This window comes from Canis lupus, chromosome X (genome assembly GCF_011100685.1).
Source record: "Canis lupus familiaris isolate Mischka breed German Shepherd chromosome X, alternate assembly UU_Cfam_GSD_1.0, whole genome shotgun sequence".
NCBI classification, from domain to species: Eukaryota; Metazoa; Chordata; class Mammalia; order Carnivora; family Canidae; genus Canis; species Canis lupus.
In genome coordinates, this window is record NC_049260.1 from 65,369,134 (window position 1) to 65,386,076 (window position 16,943).

General features: G+C 39.0%; 1 protein-coding gene across 4 annotated transcripts in view; it reads right to left on the reverse strand.

Annotated features, from left to right (window-relative positions):
- Window positions 1-16,943, reverse strand: part of HDX (highly divergent homeobox) — a 280,805-nt gene that overhangs the window by 36,550 nt on the left and 227,312 nt on the right. For 2 of the 4 annotated variants that reach the window (XR_005386377.1, XR_005386373.1), the window contains one exon: window positions 16,148-16,203. The exons of the other annotated variants lie outside the window; for them this stretch is intronic. The gene's annotated coding sequence lies outside the window, so the exon portion shown is untranslated. Of the gene's footprint in view, window positions 1-16,147; window positions 16,204-16,943 lie in introns of those variants that run through there. 4 annotated transcript variants of the gene reach the window in all.

Sequence of the window (16,943 nt, forward strand, 5' to 3'; positions counted from 1 at the left end):
TGTTGAAGAGACCATCGTTTTCACATTGGATATCCCTTCCTGCTTTATTAAAGATTAGTTGACCATAGAGTTGAGGGTCCATCTCTGGGTTCTCTAGTCTGTTCCATTGATCTATGTGTCTGTTTTTTGTGACAGTACCATACAATGTGGATATCTACAACTTTGTTTTTTTTTTTTTAATTTTATTTATTTATGATAGTCACAGAGAGAGAGAGAGGCGCAGAGACACAGGCAGAGGGAGAAGCAGGCTCCATGCACCGGGAGCCCGATGTGGGATTTGATCCCGGGTCTCCAGGATCACGCCCTGGGCCAAAGGCAGGCGCCAAACCACTGCGCCACCCAGGGATCCCCCGATATCTACAACTTTGTAATATAGCTTGATGTCTAGAACTGTGATGCCTCCAGCTTTGCTTTTTTTTTCAAGATTTTTTTTTGGCTCTTTAGGGACTTCTCTGGTTCCATACAATTTGAGGATTGTCTAGCTCTGTGAATGAGGATGATGGTATTTTGATAGTGATTGCATTAAAAGTATAGGTTGCTTTGCATAAGATAGACATTTTAACAATATTTGTTCTTCCAATCCATAAGCATGGATTGTCTTTCAATTTCTTTGCATGTTCTTCAATTTCTTTCATGTGTTCTATAGTTCTCAGAGTACGGATCTTTCACTACTCTGGTTGGGTTTATTGATAGGTATCTCATGGTTTTTGGTGCAATTTTAAATGAGATAGATTCCCTGATTTTTCTTCCTGCTGTTTCAGTATTGGAGCATAGAACCACAACAGAGTTCTGTACTTTGCTGAATTTGTGTATACATTCTAGCAATTTTTTGATGACGTCTTACAGATTTTCTATTTAGAGTATCATGTCATCTTTGAATAATAAAAGTTTGACTTCTTCCTTGATGATCTGTGTGCCTTTTATTTCTTTTGTTGTCTGATTGCTGAGGCTAGGACTTCTACTACTATGGTAAATAGAAATGGTGACAGTGGCCATCCCTGTGTTTTTCCTGATCATGGAGGAAAAGTTTTCCATTTTTCCCCACTGAGAATAATATTAGGTGAGAGTCTTTTGCATATGGCCTTTATGATGTTGAAGTGTGTTCCCCCATCCCCACTTTGTTGAGGTTTTTTACCAAGAATGGATGTTGTGCTTTGTCAAATGCTTTTTCTCATCTGCTGAAAGGATCATATTGTTATTATCCTTTCTATTATTAATGTGGCGTATCATATTAATTGATTTGCAAATATTGAACCAACCCTGAATGAAGCCCAGGAATAAATCTCGCTTGCTCATGGTAACTAATTGTTTTAATGTACTGTGGGATTTGCTAGTAATCTTGTTGAGAATTTTTGCTACCATGTTCATCAGGGATATTGATCTGTAATTCTCCTTATCATTGGAGTCTGTCTGGTTTTAGAATCAAGGTAATACTGGCCTCATAGAATGAGTTTGGAAATTTTCCTTCTATTTCTATTTTTGGAACGGTTTGAGAAAAATAGGTATTAACTCATCTTTCAGTATCCGGTAGAATTCCCCCCTGGAATTTGACCCTAGAATTTGATTTCTTGGGATATTTTTTTGTGTACTGATTCAATTTCTTTGCTTTGTTTATGGTTGTGTTCAATTTTTCTATTCCTTCCTGTTTCAGTTTTGATGGTTTGTATGTTTCTAGGAATTTTTCCTTTTCTTCCAGATTGCCCAATTTGTTGCCATATAAATTTTCACAATACTCTCATAATTGTTTTTAATTTCTGTGGTTTTGGTTGTGATCTTCCCTACTTTATGATTTTATTTATTTGGGTTCTTTGTTTTTTCTTTTTGATATATCTGGCTAGGGCATTATCAATTGCATTAATTCTTGCAAATAATCAGCTCTTAGTTTTGTTGATCTGTTCTTCTGTTTTTGTTTCTGTGTCTTTTATTTCTGGTCAAATCTTTGTTATTTCCCCTCCTCTGCTGGCTTTAGGCTTTATTTTCTGTTCTTTTTCAAGCTCCTTTAGGTGTACTGTTAGGTTGTGTATCTTAGACTTTTCTCTTTTCTTGATGTAGGCCCATATTTCTTTATACTTTCCTCTTACGACTGCCTTTGCTGGATCCCAAATGTTTTGGACTGTCATGTTTTTATTTTCATTTGTTTCCATGTATCTTTTTAATTTTTCTTTAATTTTCTGGTTATTGCATTCATTTAGTAAGATGTTCTTTGTCTTCTATATGTTTGTGATCTTTTCTGTATTTTTGTTGTGGTCGCCTTAAAGTTTTATAGTGTTGTAGTGAGAAAATATGCATGGTATGATCTCAATCTTTTTGTCCTTATTTAGGCCTTATTTGTGACCCACTCTGTGATCAGTTCTGCAGAATATCCCATGTGCACTTGAAAAGAATGTGTATTCTGCTGCTTTAGGATGGAATGTTCTGAATATATCTATTAAGTCCATTTGGTGCAGTGTGTCATTCAAGTCCACTGTGTCTTTTTTTATTTTCTGCTGAGATGATCTGTCCATTGATGCAAATTGGGTATTAGTAGCCTAAAAGTATTGTTATCGATGAGTTTCTTTATGTTTTTATTAATTGATTTTTATATTTGTATGTTCCCACTTTGGGGGCATAAATATTTAAAATTGTTAGATTTTCTTGTTGTATAGACTCTTTAATTATGACATAGTGCCCTTCTTTATATCTTATTTTTGTTGGTTAACATCCTATTTTGCCTAATATAAATATGGCTACTCTACCATGATAGATGATTCTCTACTACCTGTCTTTCAATTCGGCAGAGATTGTAGGTCTAAAATGAATTTACATTTTTTATTTTACTTAAATTAATTACTATATAATGTATTATTGGTTTCAGAGATAGAGGTCAGTGATTCATCAGTCTTTTATAATATCCAGTGTTCATTACATCACTTGCCCTCCTTAATGTCCATTACCCAGTTATCCCATGCCCTCACCTCCCACCCTCCCAGTGACCCTCAGTTTGTTTCCTATTATTAAGAGTCCATTGTGGTTTTTTCCCTCTCCAATTTCACCATGTCTTATTTTTTTCCTTTCTTCATTCATGATCCTCTGTTTTGTTTCTTAAGTTCCACATATGAGTGAGATCATATAATTGTCTTTCTTTGATTGACTTATTTCACTTAGCATAATATCCTCTAGATCCAACCACATCATTGCAAAGGTGAGATTCTTTAATGGCTGAGTAGTATTTCATAAAATGAGTTTCTTATAGGCATCTTATAGATGGGTCTAGTATTTTAATCCATTCTGATACCCTAATGTCTTTTGATTGAAGCATTTAGTCTATTTACATTCAGAGTGATTATTGATAGATATGATTTTATGCCATTGTATTACCTGTAAAGTCAATGTTTCTGGAGATTTTCTGTTCCATTCTAGTCTTTGTTGCTTTTGGTCTTTCTTTCCCACTCAGAAAGTCACCTTTATTATTTCCAGCAGGGCTGGTTTAGTGTTCATGAACTCCTTTAGTTTTTGTCCAGGAAACTCTTTAGGTCTCCTTGTATTCTGAATTTCAGGCCTGCTTGTTAAAGTATTCTTGTCTGCATGTTTGTTTGTTTGTTTGTTTGTTTGTTTTTTCCATTCAGCACAATAAATATATCATGCCAAATTTGGCCTGCCAAAATTTCTGTAGAGAAATCTGCTGTGAACCTCATTTGTCTTCCTTTGTAGGTTAGGGATTTCTTTTTCCTTGCTTATTTCAGGATTATTTCCTTATCTCTATATTTTGCGAATTTAATTACAATATTTCTTGATGTTGCCTTGCTTTTGTTGATTTTGATGGAAGTTCTGTGTGCCTTCTGGATTTGGGTGTCTGTTTCCTTTCCCCAATTGGGAAAGTTTTTGGCTTTAATTTGCTCAAATAAACCTTCTGCCCCTTTTTCCCTCTCTTATTCTGCTGGGACTCCTATGATATGAATGTTATTATGCTTAAAGGAATCGCTAAGTCCCTAAGTCTACATTTGCGATCTAATGTTTTCCTTTCCCTCTTCCTTTCAGGTTCATTATTTCCCATAATTTTATCTTCTTTATTACTAATTCATTCCTCTGCTTCTTCCATCAGAAGAAGCATAGGAAGTACATCCAGTCATTTTCACATCTTATGATATTTCTTTATTTCAGCCTGACTAGTTTTCAGGTTTCTTCCCTCTGTGTTAAGGGATTCTCTGGTGTCTTCTATGCTTTTCTTTAGCGCAGATAGTATCCTTAATGATTTTTTTAAATCCGGTTTGGGCATGTTACTTATACCTGTTTTGATTAGATCCTGGCAATGACCTCTATTTGTTCTTCCATTTGTGATTAATTTCTTAATTTATGCATTTTGTCTAGAGCTCTGTCTTCTGTGTTAGGAAAACCTGTTATGTTTCCTGCTCTTGAGAGTAATGGCTATATTAAAAAGAGGTCATATACTGTCCAAGACCTGTCTCTTCAGGAAGTGTTTTTGGCGTATTCTGTGTGCAGTTTCTACTTGCCTATAGTGTTTGGACCCTATCCACTGTGTGGTGAGCTTTAACTATATATGTTTTGGTCTGCTTGTTAAGAAAGGCCAGATACTATTTTCCCTAGAAGTGAAGCTTTGCAGAACTCTATGGTCAGGATACTTGGTGCATCAAGGGGGTGGTCATCTTGGAGATGGGCCTGCTGCTGTTCTGAGTCTCAGGCGCACTTACCTAATTAAAAACAATCACCTAAAGAGCACAGAGGGGTGGGGCTTGCTGTAAGCAGTTAGTCTCCACTTTGGGCACTGTGCTGCTCACCAAAGTCCATCCTTGCTGGTGGGCAGGGGCAAAGGTGGACTCAATTCCAGTTGAGTTGAGCCCTCTTCTTGTCCCAGGCGAAGGGAGCTCACATCTGCCACTGATCAGAAAGCCCTCACAGAAGTGTGAAGACTCTCCCCTCATTTGTCCCGGACATCCTTCATATACCTGCCTTCACTTTGTGCCTGAGCCATCTGTCCACCAAGTAGTGCAGTGTTTCTGTATTTTATCTCAGGTGCACTAGCTGGGTTTCAAAACTCTCAATTTTAGGTATCTGGTATGGTGTGGACCCATCCATGCTGAAGGTGTCCTTTAGATGTGGCTGTGCAAGTTTGTCCCAGAAGAGCAGTCATAAGAATGTGCAGAGGCTTGGAGTTTATTGTAAAGTGAGGCAAAAAGCCCATGGGCAGGTTAGCTGCCTTAAACAGGTACCTCTGTTCCTATGCTAATGAACAGGGCAGCTCAATAGCACCCACCAGCTCTTTTGTCCTTGTATAGGCAGTGTCACTTTTCCTAAAGGTACTCCAAGATGGGGTACTATCTCTCCCACTGTGATCTAGGGCACTCTCAGACCATGCTGTGGGCTCCTAGGCCACTGCCCTCCTTCTTTTTTTTTTTTATTGGTGTTCAATTTACTAACATACAGAATAACACCCAGTGCCCGTCACCCATTCACTCCCACCCCCCGCCCTCCTCCCCTTCTACCACCCCTAGTTCGTTTCCCAGAGTTAGCAGTCTTTACGTTCTGTCTCCCTTTCTGATATTTCCCACACATTTCTTCTCCCTTCCCTTATTTTCCCTTTCACTATTATTTATATTCCCCAAATGAATGAGAACATATAATGTTTGTCCTTCTCCGACTGACTTACTTCACTCAGCATAATACCCTCCAGTTCCATCCACGTTGAAGCAAATGGTGGGTATTTGTCATTTCTAATAGCTGAGTAATATTCCATTGTATACATAAACCACATCTTCTTTATCCATTCATCTTTCGTTGGACACCGAGGCTCCTTCCACAGTTTGGCTATCGTGGCCATTGCTGCTATAAACATCGGGGTGCAGGTGTCCCGGCGTTTCATTGCATTTGTATCTTTGGGGTAAATCCCCAACAGTCACTGCCCTCCTTCTCCACAGAGCACCCGTGGAAATCCACCTGCCAGGCTCCACCCCAGCAATTTGCAGACTCTAAGACTTCAGACTGTGAGCTCCTCTGACTGTGAAAACTTGCAATAATCTACCCCTCTTGTTTTCCCAGTAAATTGTTTAGGAAATTGTTTTTCTTATGCAATGCGTTTCACCCTGCTTGCTCACTCTCTTTCTCACTCCCTGATTGGGGCTGTCTTTCCTCCATAGCAACAGTGATTCCTTTCTCCCTAAATCAGGGCTCTGTGCCTCCTCTCTTCCACAATACAGCCTTTTTTCTTCCTCTAGTTGTACAGTATGTTCTCAGTCTTCAGATGGATTTCCTGGGTGTTCAGAATGATTTCATATTTATCTAAGCTTTGTTTGAGGGACAATGCAAGCATAAGGTCCTCGCACTACTCTACCATCTTAAGTCTCCATCCTTGGGGGTTTCTATATGTGGTTTCATGTCTTCTATAAATAGTGAAAGATTTATTTCTTCCTTACCAATTTGGATGCTTTTCAATTCTTTTTTTATCTAATTCCTGTGGCTACAATTTCCAGTACTATGTTGAATAAAGTGTTGACAGTGGAAATCTTTGTCTTGTTCCTCATCTTAGAGAAAAAGCTTTCAATTTTTTTAGCATTATGATGCTAGCCATGTGATTTTTATATACAGCCATTCTTATGTTGACTTGTGCTTCCTCTATATCTACTTTATAGAGTTTTTATCATGAATTGATCTTAAGTTTTTCAAATGCTTTTATTGCATCTATTGAAATAATCATATACTTTTTGTCCATTCTCTTGTTAAGGTGACACATTGACTGATTTATGAATATTGATCAATGCTTGCATCCCTGGAATAAATGCCCCTTTGTGATGAGTGAATTTTTCTAAAATTTACTTGTTTATTTTGAGAGAGAGAGAGAGAGAGAGAGAGAGAGAGAGAGAGAGAGAAGATGTGCATGTGTGAGAGAAGGAGGGCAGAGGGAGAGGGAGAGAAAGAATCCCAAGCAGACTCCCTGTTGAGGGTGGAGCCTGATGCAGGGCTTGATCTCAGGACCCGATCTCAGGGCCCTGAGATCATTACCTATGCCAAAACCAAGAGTCAGATGCTTTAATGACTGAGCCACCCAGGTGTCCCTGTGATAGGTAATTTTTTAATGTATTGTTAGACGCTGTGTGCTAATATTTTGTTGATCATTTTTTGCATCAATTTTCATCAGAGATACTATCTTATAGTTTTAGAATTTTTTTCTTGTGTCTTAATCCGGTTTTGGTATTAGTGTAAATCTTGTCTTGTAGACATAGTTCTGGGTGATGTCCTTCCTCTCTATTTTTTGGAATTGTTTGAGAAGAATAGCTATTAACACTTCTTTAAATGTTTGGTAGAATTCATGGGAATCCATCTAGTCCTATACTTGTTTATTAGAAGATTTTTTATTACTAATTCAATTTCATTGCTAGTAATTAGTATGTTTAAATTTTCTGTTTTTTCCAGATTCAGTTTTGGAAGGTTATATGTTTCTAGGAATGTATTCATTTCTTCTAGGTTGTCCAATTTGGTGTCATATAATGCTTCATAATGGTCTCATAATCCTTTTTTATTTTTCTCCCATCAGTTGTTATTTCTCCTCAATTTTTTATTTAATTTTTGAGTACCATTATTTTTCTTCTTTTTGAATCTAAAAGTTTATCAATTTTGTTGATCTTTTCAAAGAACCATCTCCTTCTTTCATTGATTTTTTCTGTTGTTGTTGCTTTTGTGGTTGTGGTTTGGTCTCTATTTCATTTATTTCTATTCTAATAATTATTATGCCTTTCCTTTTACAGCTTTGTGATTTGTATGGCTCCTTTAGCTGTAAGATTAGGATTTTATTTACAATTTTTCTTGCTTTCTTGGGTAGGTCTGATTGCCATAAATTTCCCTCTTGAAGAGGTTTTGCTTCATCCCAGTGATTTTGGACCATTGCATATTCACTTTCTTTTGTGTCTATATATTTTGATTTCCTCTGTAATAACTTGGATAACCTAGTCATTGTTTAGTAGTATGTTATTTTTTCTTCATGTATTTGTATTCTTACCAGATTTTTTTCTTGTGATTGATTAGTGTCATAAAGTTGTGAGTGGAAAAGGTACATGCTATGATTACAATTTTCTTGAGTTTCCTGAAGGTTAATTTGTGACTGGACATATGATCTGTCCTGGAGAATGTGCCATGTACACTTTAAAAGAACGTTTCTGCTTTTTTTTTTTTTTAAAAGAATGTATTATTCAAACCATACTGGTTCTTTGTTGATTTTGTGTCTGGATGACTTTCCCTTGAAGTAAGTGGGGTGTTTAAGTCCCTTATTTATTATATCCCTGTGAATTTCTTCCTTTATGTCTGTTAATGTTGCTGTATGTATTAAGATGCTCCCTAAATGCTGCACAAATATTTAAAATTGTTATTTACTATTGTTGGATTATTCCTTTTTTCCACTATGTAGTACACTTCTTTGTCTCTTGTTGCAAACCCTTTTTTATTTTGAAATAATATTGTTACAATAGCTGTTTTTCCTCTTCCATTTGGATGATAATATTTTTCCATCCCTTCACTTTCAATCTATATGTGTCTTTAGGTTTAAATTAAGTCTCTAGGGCAGTCCCAGTGGCGCAGCAGTTTAGTGCCACCTGCAGCACCGGGTGTGATCCTGGACACCCAGGATCGAGTCCCACCTCAGGCTCCCTGCAAGGAGCCTGCTTCTCCCTCGGCCTGTGTCTCTGCCTGTCTCTCTCTCTCTCTGAATAAATAAATTAAAAATCTTTTAAAAAATAAAGTCTCTTGTAGGCCACGAATAAGTAGATGTTACAGTTTAATCCATTTAGTCACCCAAAATTCTTTTGATTGGAACATATAGTCCAATTACATTTAAAGTAATTATTGAGGGGAGGAGGGGCAAGATGGCAGAAGAGTAGGGTCCCCAAGTCACCTGTCCCCACCAAATTACCTAGATAACTTTCTTTTTTTAAAATTTTTTTTATTTTTATGATAGTCACACACAGAGAGAGAGAGAGAGGCAGAGACATAGGCAGAGGGAGAAGCAAGCTCCATGCACCGGGAGCCCGACGTGGGATTCGATCCCGGGTCTCCAGGATCGCGCCCTGGGCCAAAGGCAGGCGCTAAACCACTGCGCCACCCAGGGATCCCTAGATAACTTTCAAAGCATCCTGAAAACCTACGAATTCGGCCTGAGATTTAAAGAGTGAACACCTGGAATGCTACAGTGAGAAGAGTTCGCTTTTCTATCAAGATAGGAAGACAGAAAAAAAATAAAGAAAAAAAAAGCATCCAGGGGGAGGGGCCCCATGAGGAGTGGGCTAAGGCCATATGGAGACTGCCTCCAGGACAGGAAAGCCCCCTCCCGGAGAAGCAGGAGCTTTATCAATCTTCCCAGATGGAAAGGCGCTGGCAGAGAGTTCGTGCAGGATCCCAGGAGGGCCAGGGATGCCCTCAGGCTCCCAGGGGCACTAACAGAGCACCTGCGCCCCCGGGGGAGAGCGCGCCACAAACCACGGCCGAGCTCCCTAAAGGGCTGCAGTGTGCCCGCGGCTGGGCCCCGGGAGCAGCTCAGGTGGCTGCTCAGGCCGCGGCTCCACATGGAAGGAGCGGCCCGGGAGCGCAAATCCAGCAGCGCAGGACTCAGAGCCCAGGGCAACTGGGGACATAGCCCAACATCCAGCGCTCCTTCTGGGACAGGCAGAGGCCGGGAGGGCACCGGACAGCAAGGATTCTCCTGCCGCTTGGCGGCTCCGAGCTGTGCAGATCGGCGGCCCCACCCCCGGAGCATCCAGGCCCCTGCAGACTGAGAGCTGTGGTAGTTAGTGCTGGTGCTGACTACAGGGCTGGAGAGCTGGCTGCCACCACTGTTGTTCCTCCTGGGGCCTCACAGAATAAAAAACTCCCACTGAGCCCTGCACCAGGCAGGGGGCTGAGCAGCTCCCCCAAGTGCTCACACCTGAGAATCAGCACAGCAGGCCCCTCCCCCAGAAGACCACTTAGGGGAAAAGCAAGTTCTTGACCAAGAAGCACTGGAAGGTTCCAGGGGAAATCGAGGGATTTACAGTATATAGAATCAGAGGATACTCACCCTTGTTTTCTGTTTGCATCCCCCCATTTTTTTCTCTTCTTTTTTTTCTTCTTTTTATCGTTTTCTTTTCTTATTTCTCGTCTTTTTCTCCTTTTCCCATTACAACTGTTTTTGGCCACTCTGCACTGAGCAAAATGACTGGAAGGAAAACCTGACCTCAAAATAAAGAAACAGAAACAGTCCTCTCTCCCACAGAATTATAAAATTTGGATTACAATTCGATGATAGAAAGCAAATTCAGAAGCACTATTATAAAGCTACTGGTAGCTCTAGAAAAAAGCATAAAGGACTCAAGAGACTTCATGACTGCAGAATTTAGATCTAATCAGGCAGAAATTAAAAATCAATAGAATGAGATGCAATCCAAACTAGAGGTCCAAAAAACGAGGGTTAATGAGGAAGAAGAATGAGTGAGTGACATAGAAGACAAGTTGATAGCAAAGGGGAAAATGGGGAAAAAAGAGGAAAACAATTAAAAGATCATGAGGATAGGTTAAGGGAAATAAATGACAGCCTCAGAGGAAAAATCTATGTTTAATTGGGGTTCCCGAGGGTGCCGAAAGGGACAGAGGGCAAGAATATGTATTTGAACAAAACAGCTGAAAACTTTCCTAATCTGGGAAGGGAAACAGGCATTCAGATCCAGGAAATAGAGAGATCCCTGCCTAAAATCAATAAAAACCACTCAACACCTCGACATTTAATAGTGAAGCTTGCAAATTCCAAAGATAAAGAGAAGATCCTTAAAGCAGCAAGAGACAAGAAATCTCTAACATTTATGGGGAGAAATACTAAATTAACAGCAGACCTCCACAGAGACCTGGCAGGCCAGAAAGGGATGGCAGGATATATCCAGGGTCCTAAAGGAGAAGAACATGCATCCAAGAATACTTTATCCAGCAAGGCTCTCATTCAGAATAGATGGAGAGATAAAGAGCTTCCAAGATAGGCAGAAACTGGAAGAATATGTGACCTCCAAACCAGTTCTCCAAGAAATATTAAGGGGGACTCTGTAAAAGAAAGAGGAAGTCCAAGGAAACAATCCACAAAATAAGGGACTGAATAGGTATCATGATGACACTAAATTCATATCTTTCAAGAGTAACTCTGAAAGTGAATGGGCTTCATAACCCCATCAAAAGGCGCAGGGTTTCAGACTGGATAAAAAAACAAGACCCATCTATTTGCTGTCTACAAGAGACTCATGTTAGACATAAGGACACCTACAGCCTGAAAAAAAAAAGATTGGAGAACTATGTACCATTCAAATGGCCCAAAAAGAAACCAGGGGTAGCCATCCTTATATCAGATAAACTAAAGTTTATCCCAAAGACGGTAGTAAGAGATGAAGAGGGACACTATATCATAGTATCATAGTTAAAGGGTCTATCCAACACGAGGACCTAACAATCATCAATATTTATGCCCCGAATGTGGGAGCTGCCATGTATATCAATTAATAACCAAACTTAAGACATACTTAGATAATAATACACTTATACTTGGTGACTTGAATGTAGCACTTTCTACAATCGACAGGTATTCTAAGCAGAACATCTCCAAAGAAACGAGAGCTTTAAATGATACACTGGACCAGATGGATTTCACAGATATTTACAGAAGTTTACATCAAAACGCAACTGAATACACATTCTTCTTAAGTGCACATGGAACTTTCTCCAGAATAGACCACATACTGGGTCACAAAGCAGGTATTAACCAATACCAAAAGATTGGGATCATCCTCTGCATATTTTCAGACCATAATGCTTTGAAATTAGAACTAAATCACAAGAAGTTTGGAAGGATTTCAAGCATGTGGAGATTAAGAACCATCCTGCTAAAAGATGAAAGGGTCAACCAGGAATTTAGAGAAGAATTAAGAAGATTCATGGAAACTAATGAGAATAAATATACAACCGTTCAAAATCTTTGGGATACAGCAAAAGCAGTCCTGAGGGGGAAATACATTGCAATACAAGCATCCCTCCAAAAACTGGAAAGAACTCAAATATAAAAGCTAACCTTGCACCTAAAGGAGCTGGAGAAAAAAACAGCAAACAGATCCTACACCCAGCAGAAGAAAGGAGTTAATGAAGATTCGAGCAGAACTCAATGAAATAGAGACCAGAAGAACTGTGGAACAGATCAACAAAACCAGGAGTTGGTTCTTTGAAAGAATTAATAAGGTAGATAAACCATTAGCCAGCCTTATTAAAAAGAAGAGAGAGAAGACTCAAATTAATAAAATCATGAATGAGAAAGGGAGATCACCACCAACACCAAGGAAATACAATTTTAAAAACACATTATGTGCAACTATACGCCAATATATTAGGCAATCTAGAAGAAATGGACGCATTCTGGAAAACCACAAACTACCAAAACTAGAACTGGAAGAAATAGAACACCTTAACAGGCCAGTATCAGGGAGGAAATTGAAGCAGTCATCAAAAACATCCCAAGACACAAAAGTTCAGGGCCAGATGGCTTCCCTGGGGAATTGTCTCAAACGTTAAAAGAAGAGATAATATCTGTTCTACTAAAGCTGTTCCAAAGAATAGGAAAACTGTGTGGAGGTTCCTCAAAGAGTTAAAAATAGATCTGCACTATGACTCAGCAATTGCACTGCTGGGAATTTTCCCCAAAGATACAGATGCAGTGAAACACCGGGACACCTGCACCCCGATGTTTATAGCAGCAATGTCCACAATAGCCAAACTGTGGAAATAGCCTTGGTGTCCTTCGAAAGATGAATGGTTAAAGAATATGTGGTTTATGTATACAATGGTATATTACTCAGCCATTAGAAATGACAAAAACCCACCATTTGCTTTGAGGTGGATGGAACTGGAGGGTATTATGCTTAATGAAATAAGTCAATAAGAGAAGGACAAACATTATATGGTCTCATTGTTTTGGGGAATATAAAAAATAGTGAAAGGGAGTAAAGGGGAAAGGAGAAAAATGAGTGGGAAATATCAGAAAGGGAGACAGAACATGAGAGACTCCTAACCCTGGGAAACGAGCTAGGGGTGGTAGAAGGGGAGGTGCGCTGAGGATGGGGGAGACTGGATGAAGGGCACTGAGGAGGGCACTTGATGGGATGAACACTGGGTGTTATTCTATATGTTGGCAAATTGAACACCAATAAAAAATAAATTTATTAAAAAAAAGAGGTAAAGGATCTATACCCTAAAAACTACAGAACACTTCTGAAAGAATTGAGGAAGACACAAAGAGATGGAAAAATATTCCACGCTCATGGATTGGCAGAATTAATATTGTAAAAATATCAATGCTACCCAGGGCAATTTACACGTTTAATGCAATCCCTATCAAAATACCATGGACTTTCTTCAGAGAGTTAGAACAAGTCATTTTAAGATTTGTGTGGAATCAGAAAAGACCACGAATAGCCAGGGGAATATGAAAAAAGAAAACCGTTGCTGGGGGCATCACAATGCCAGATTTCAGGTTGTATTACAAAGCTGTGGTCATCAAGACAGTGTGGTACTGGCACAAAAACAGACACATTGATCAATGGAACAGAGTAGAGAACCCAGAAGTGGACCCTCAACTTTATGGTGAACTGTATTCGACAAAGCAGGAAAGACTATCCACTGGAAGAAAGACAGTCTCTTCAATAAATGGTGTTGGGATATTGGACATCCACATGCAGAAGAATGTAACTGGACCATTCTCTTACACCATACACAAAGATAAACTCAAAATGGATGAAAGATCTAAATGTGAGACAAGATTCCATCAAAATCCTAGAGGAGAACACAGGCCACAACCTTTTTGAACTTGGCCACAGTAACTTCTTGCAAGATACATCCATGAAACCAAGAGAAACAAAAGCAAAAATGAACTCTTGGGACTTCATCAAGATCAGAAGCTTTTGCACAAGAAACGAAACAGTCAACCAAACTCATAGAGAACCTACAGAATGGGAGAAGATATTTGCAAATGACCTATCAGATAAAGGGCTAGTATCCAAGATCTCTAAAGAACTTATGAAACTCAACATCAAAGAAACAAACAATCCAATCATGAAATGGGCAAAAGACGCAAACAGAAATCTCACAGAGGAAGACATAGACATGGCCAACATGCACATGAGAAAATGCTCCGCATCACTGGCCATCAGGGAAATACAAATCAAAACCACAATGAGATACCACCTCACACCAGTGAGAATGGGGAAAATTCACAAGGCAGGAAACAGCAAATGTTGGAGAGGATGTGGAGAAAGGGGAACCCTCTTGTACTGTAGGTGGAACGTGAACTGGTGCAGCCACTATGGAGAACTGTGTGGAGGTTCCTCAGAGTTAAAAATAGACCTGCCCTATGACCCAGCAATTGCACTACTGGGGATTTACCCCAAAGATACAGATGCAGTGAAATGCTGGGACAGCTGCACCCCGATGTTTCTAGCAGCAATGTCCACAATAGCCAAACTGTGGAAGGAGCCTCAGTGTCCATCGAAAGATGAATGGATAAAGAAGGTGTGGTATATGTATTCAATGGAATATTACTCAGCCATTAGAAATGACAAAAACCCACCATTTGCTTTGAGGTGGATGGAACTGGAGGGTATTATGCTGAATGAAATAAGTCAATCAGAGAAGGACAAACAGTATATGGTCTCATTCATTTGGGGAATATAAAACATAGTGAAAGAGAATAAAGGGAAAGGAGAGAAAATGAGTGAAAATATCAGTGAGGGTGACAAAACATGAGAGACACCTAACTCTGGGAAATTATCAAGGGGTAGTGAAGTGGAGGTGGGTGGGGGTATGGGGTGACTGAGTGATGGGCACTGAGGGGGGGCAGTTGGCAGGATGAGTACCGGTGTTATGCTAAATGTTGGCATATTGAACTCCAATAAAAAATTTAAAAAAATAACATTATATGTTTTCAATATAGAATAGGAAGTATGGTTCTTATGTAAAGCAGCTACTTATTAGTTCTCTAGAACAGATGCATTGTTATTGATGAAATTTTTGTGTTTTTTTTCTGATATAAATTTTTAAAATTCTCCCTTTAAGTACAAATGTAAAATTCCTTGGTGGAGAATGATTACATAGGAATGCTATCAATACATAATTAAGAAAATCTTGGGGAATCCCTGGGTAGCTCAGCAGATTAGCGCCTGCTTTTGGCCCAGGAGGTTATCCTGGAGTTCTGGGATCGAGTCCCACATCGGGCTCCCTGTATGGAGTCTGCTTCTCTCTCTGCCTGTGTCTCTGCCTCTCTCTCTCTCTCTCTCTGTGTCTCTCATGAATAAATAGGTACAATCTTTTTAAAAAAAAAAATAAAAACAGCAGGAAATGAAAAAACATATTCAGTATAATCCGAATTTTGCTGAATATATGTAATATGCAGAAGAAATGACCGGAATGAAATATACTAAGATGTTATCAATGATTTGTGGGTTACAAGTGTTTGTCTTTTTTATACTATTTACATTTTCTAGAATGTCTAAAAGGAACATATATTACTTTGTAATATAATACACATAAGAAATGTAAAAAACTAGTATAAAAGGTTGTGAAAAACATTATTCAATCCTAGGGGCATGCTCATCCATTAACTTGTACCTTAAATAGATTTATAATAATTCCCATTCATTTTTGTAAAATCAAAGGATTTCACCACCTTAACTCAATGTTTTTGCAGGCTGAGAAAGAGGGGTCATTTGAAGCTCTTGTTTGTATGTGATTTTTCTCCTTGCAACACTCTTGAAAATTTATCAACTGGGAAGGAAAACTGCTGATGTGCTTTTTGAAACTCATCCCCTGTCCTCTCCCATTAGTTAGGTAACATGAATAGTTTAATTGATTTAAGATTTTGAAAAAAAAAAAGACATGGGCATATTCTACCCAAATTAAAAGCATGCTCTACTGATGTCAAAGAAAGCAAAAGTTAGATGCAACACCGTCACTTTGAAAATTTTGCTATGAAAATAACATTCTTTTTTTTAATGGATTTTTTTAAATTTATTTTTTATTGGGATCCCTGGGTGGCGCAGCGGTTTGGCGCCTGCCTTTGGCCCAGGGCGCGATCCTGGAGACCCAGGATCGAATCCCACGTCGGGCTCCCGGTGCATGGAGCCTGCTTCTCCCTCTGCCTGTGTCTCTGCCTCTCTCTCTCTCTCTCTGTGACTATCATAAATAAATAAAAATTTAAAAAAAATTATTTTTTATTGGTGTTCAATTTACTAACATACAGAATAACCCCCAGTGCCCGTCACCCATTCACTCCCACCCCCTGCCCTCCTCCCCTTCTACCACCCCTAGTTCGTTTCCCAGAGTTAGCAGTCTTTACGTTCTGTCTCCCTTTCTGAAAATAACATTCTTTGTTTATGCTGTGGCAATTTACTTGCTGGTTTTACCATTTAAATATCCTATCCTGGACAAATCTGTTATCTATTATAGAATATTCACTCTATTACATTGATATTACAGTAATTATTTTTTTAAGTAAAGTCAATTAAAAATGACATATGTGGCAGCTTGGAAGTCAACCAAATTTCCACTTGAACATTACAAGTTCCCCTTTCTCTGACCACCAGTGCCTTATTATTCTTTGTATTTTGGGTTTTTTTAATCAGAAATTTATTTTGGGGAGGAAAATACTATCCTTATAAAAGGAACAATTTTTTTCAAAGCCAAGTGGAAAGTTGTTTTTTTACATTTTTTACATTTAAATCCAATTTGCCAACATATAATATAACACTCAATGCTTATCCCATCAAGTGCCCTCCTCATTGTCCATCCCAGTTACCCCCCCCCCCACTTCCCCTCTGCAACCTTTTGTTTCCCAGAGTTAGGAGTCTCTCATGGTTTGTCTCCCTCTCTAATTTTTCCCCTCCTTTCTGAAAGGAACCATTCTTTTTTTATTT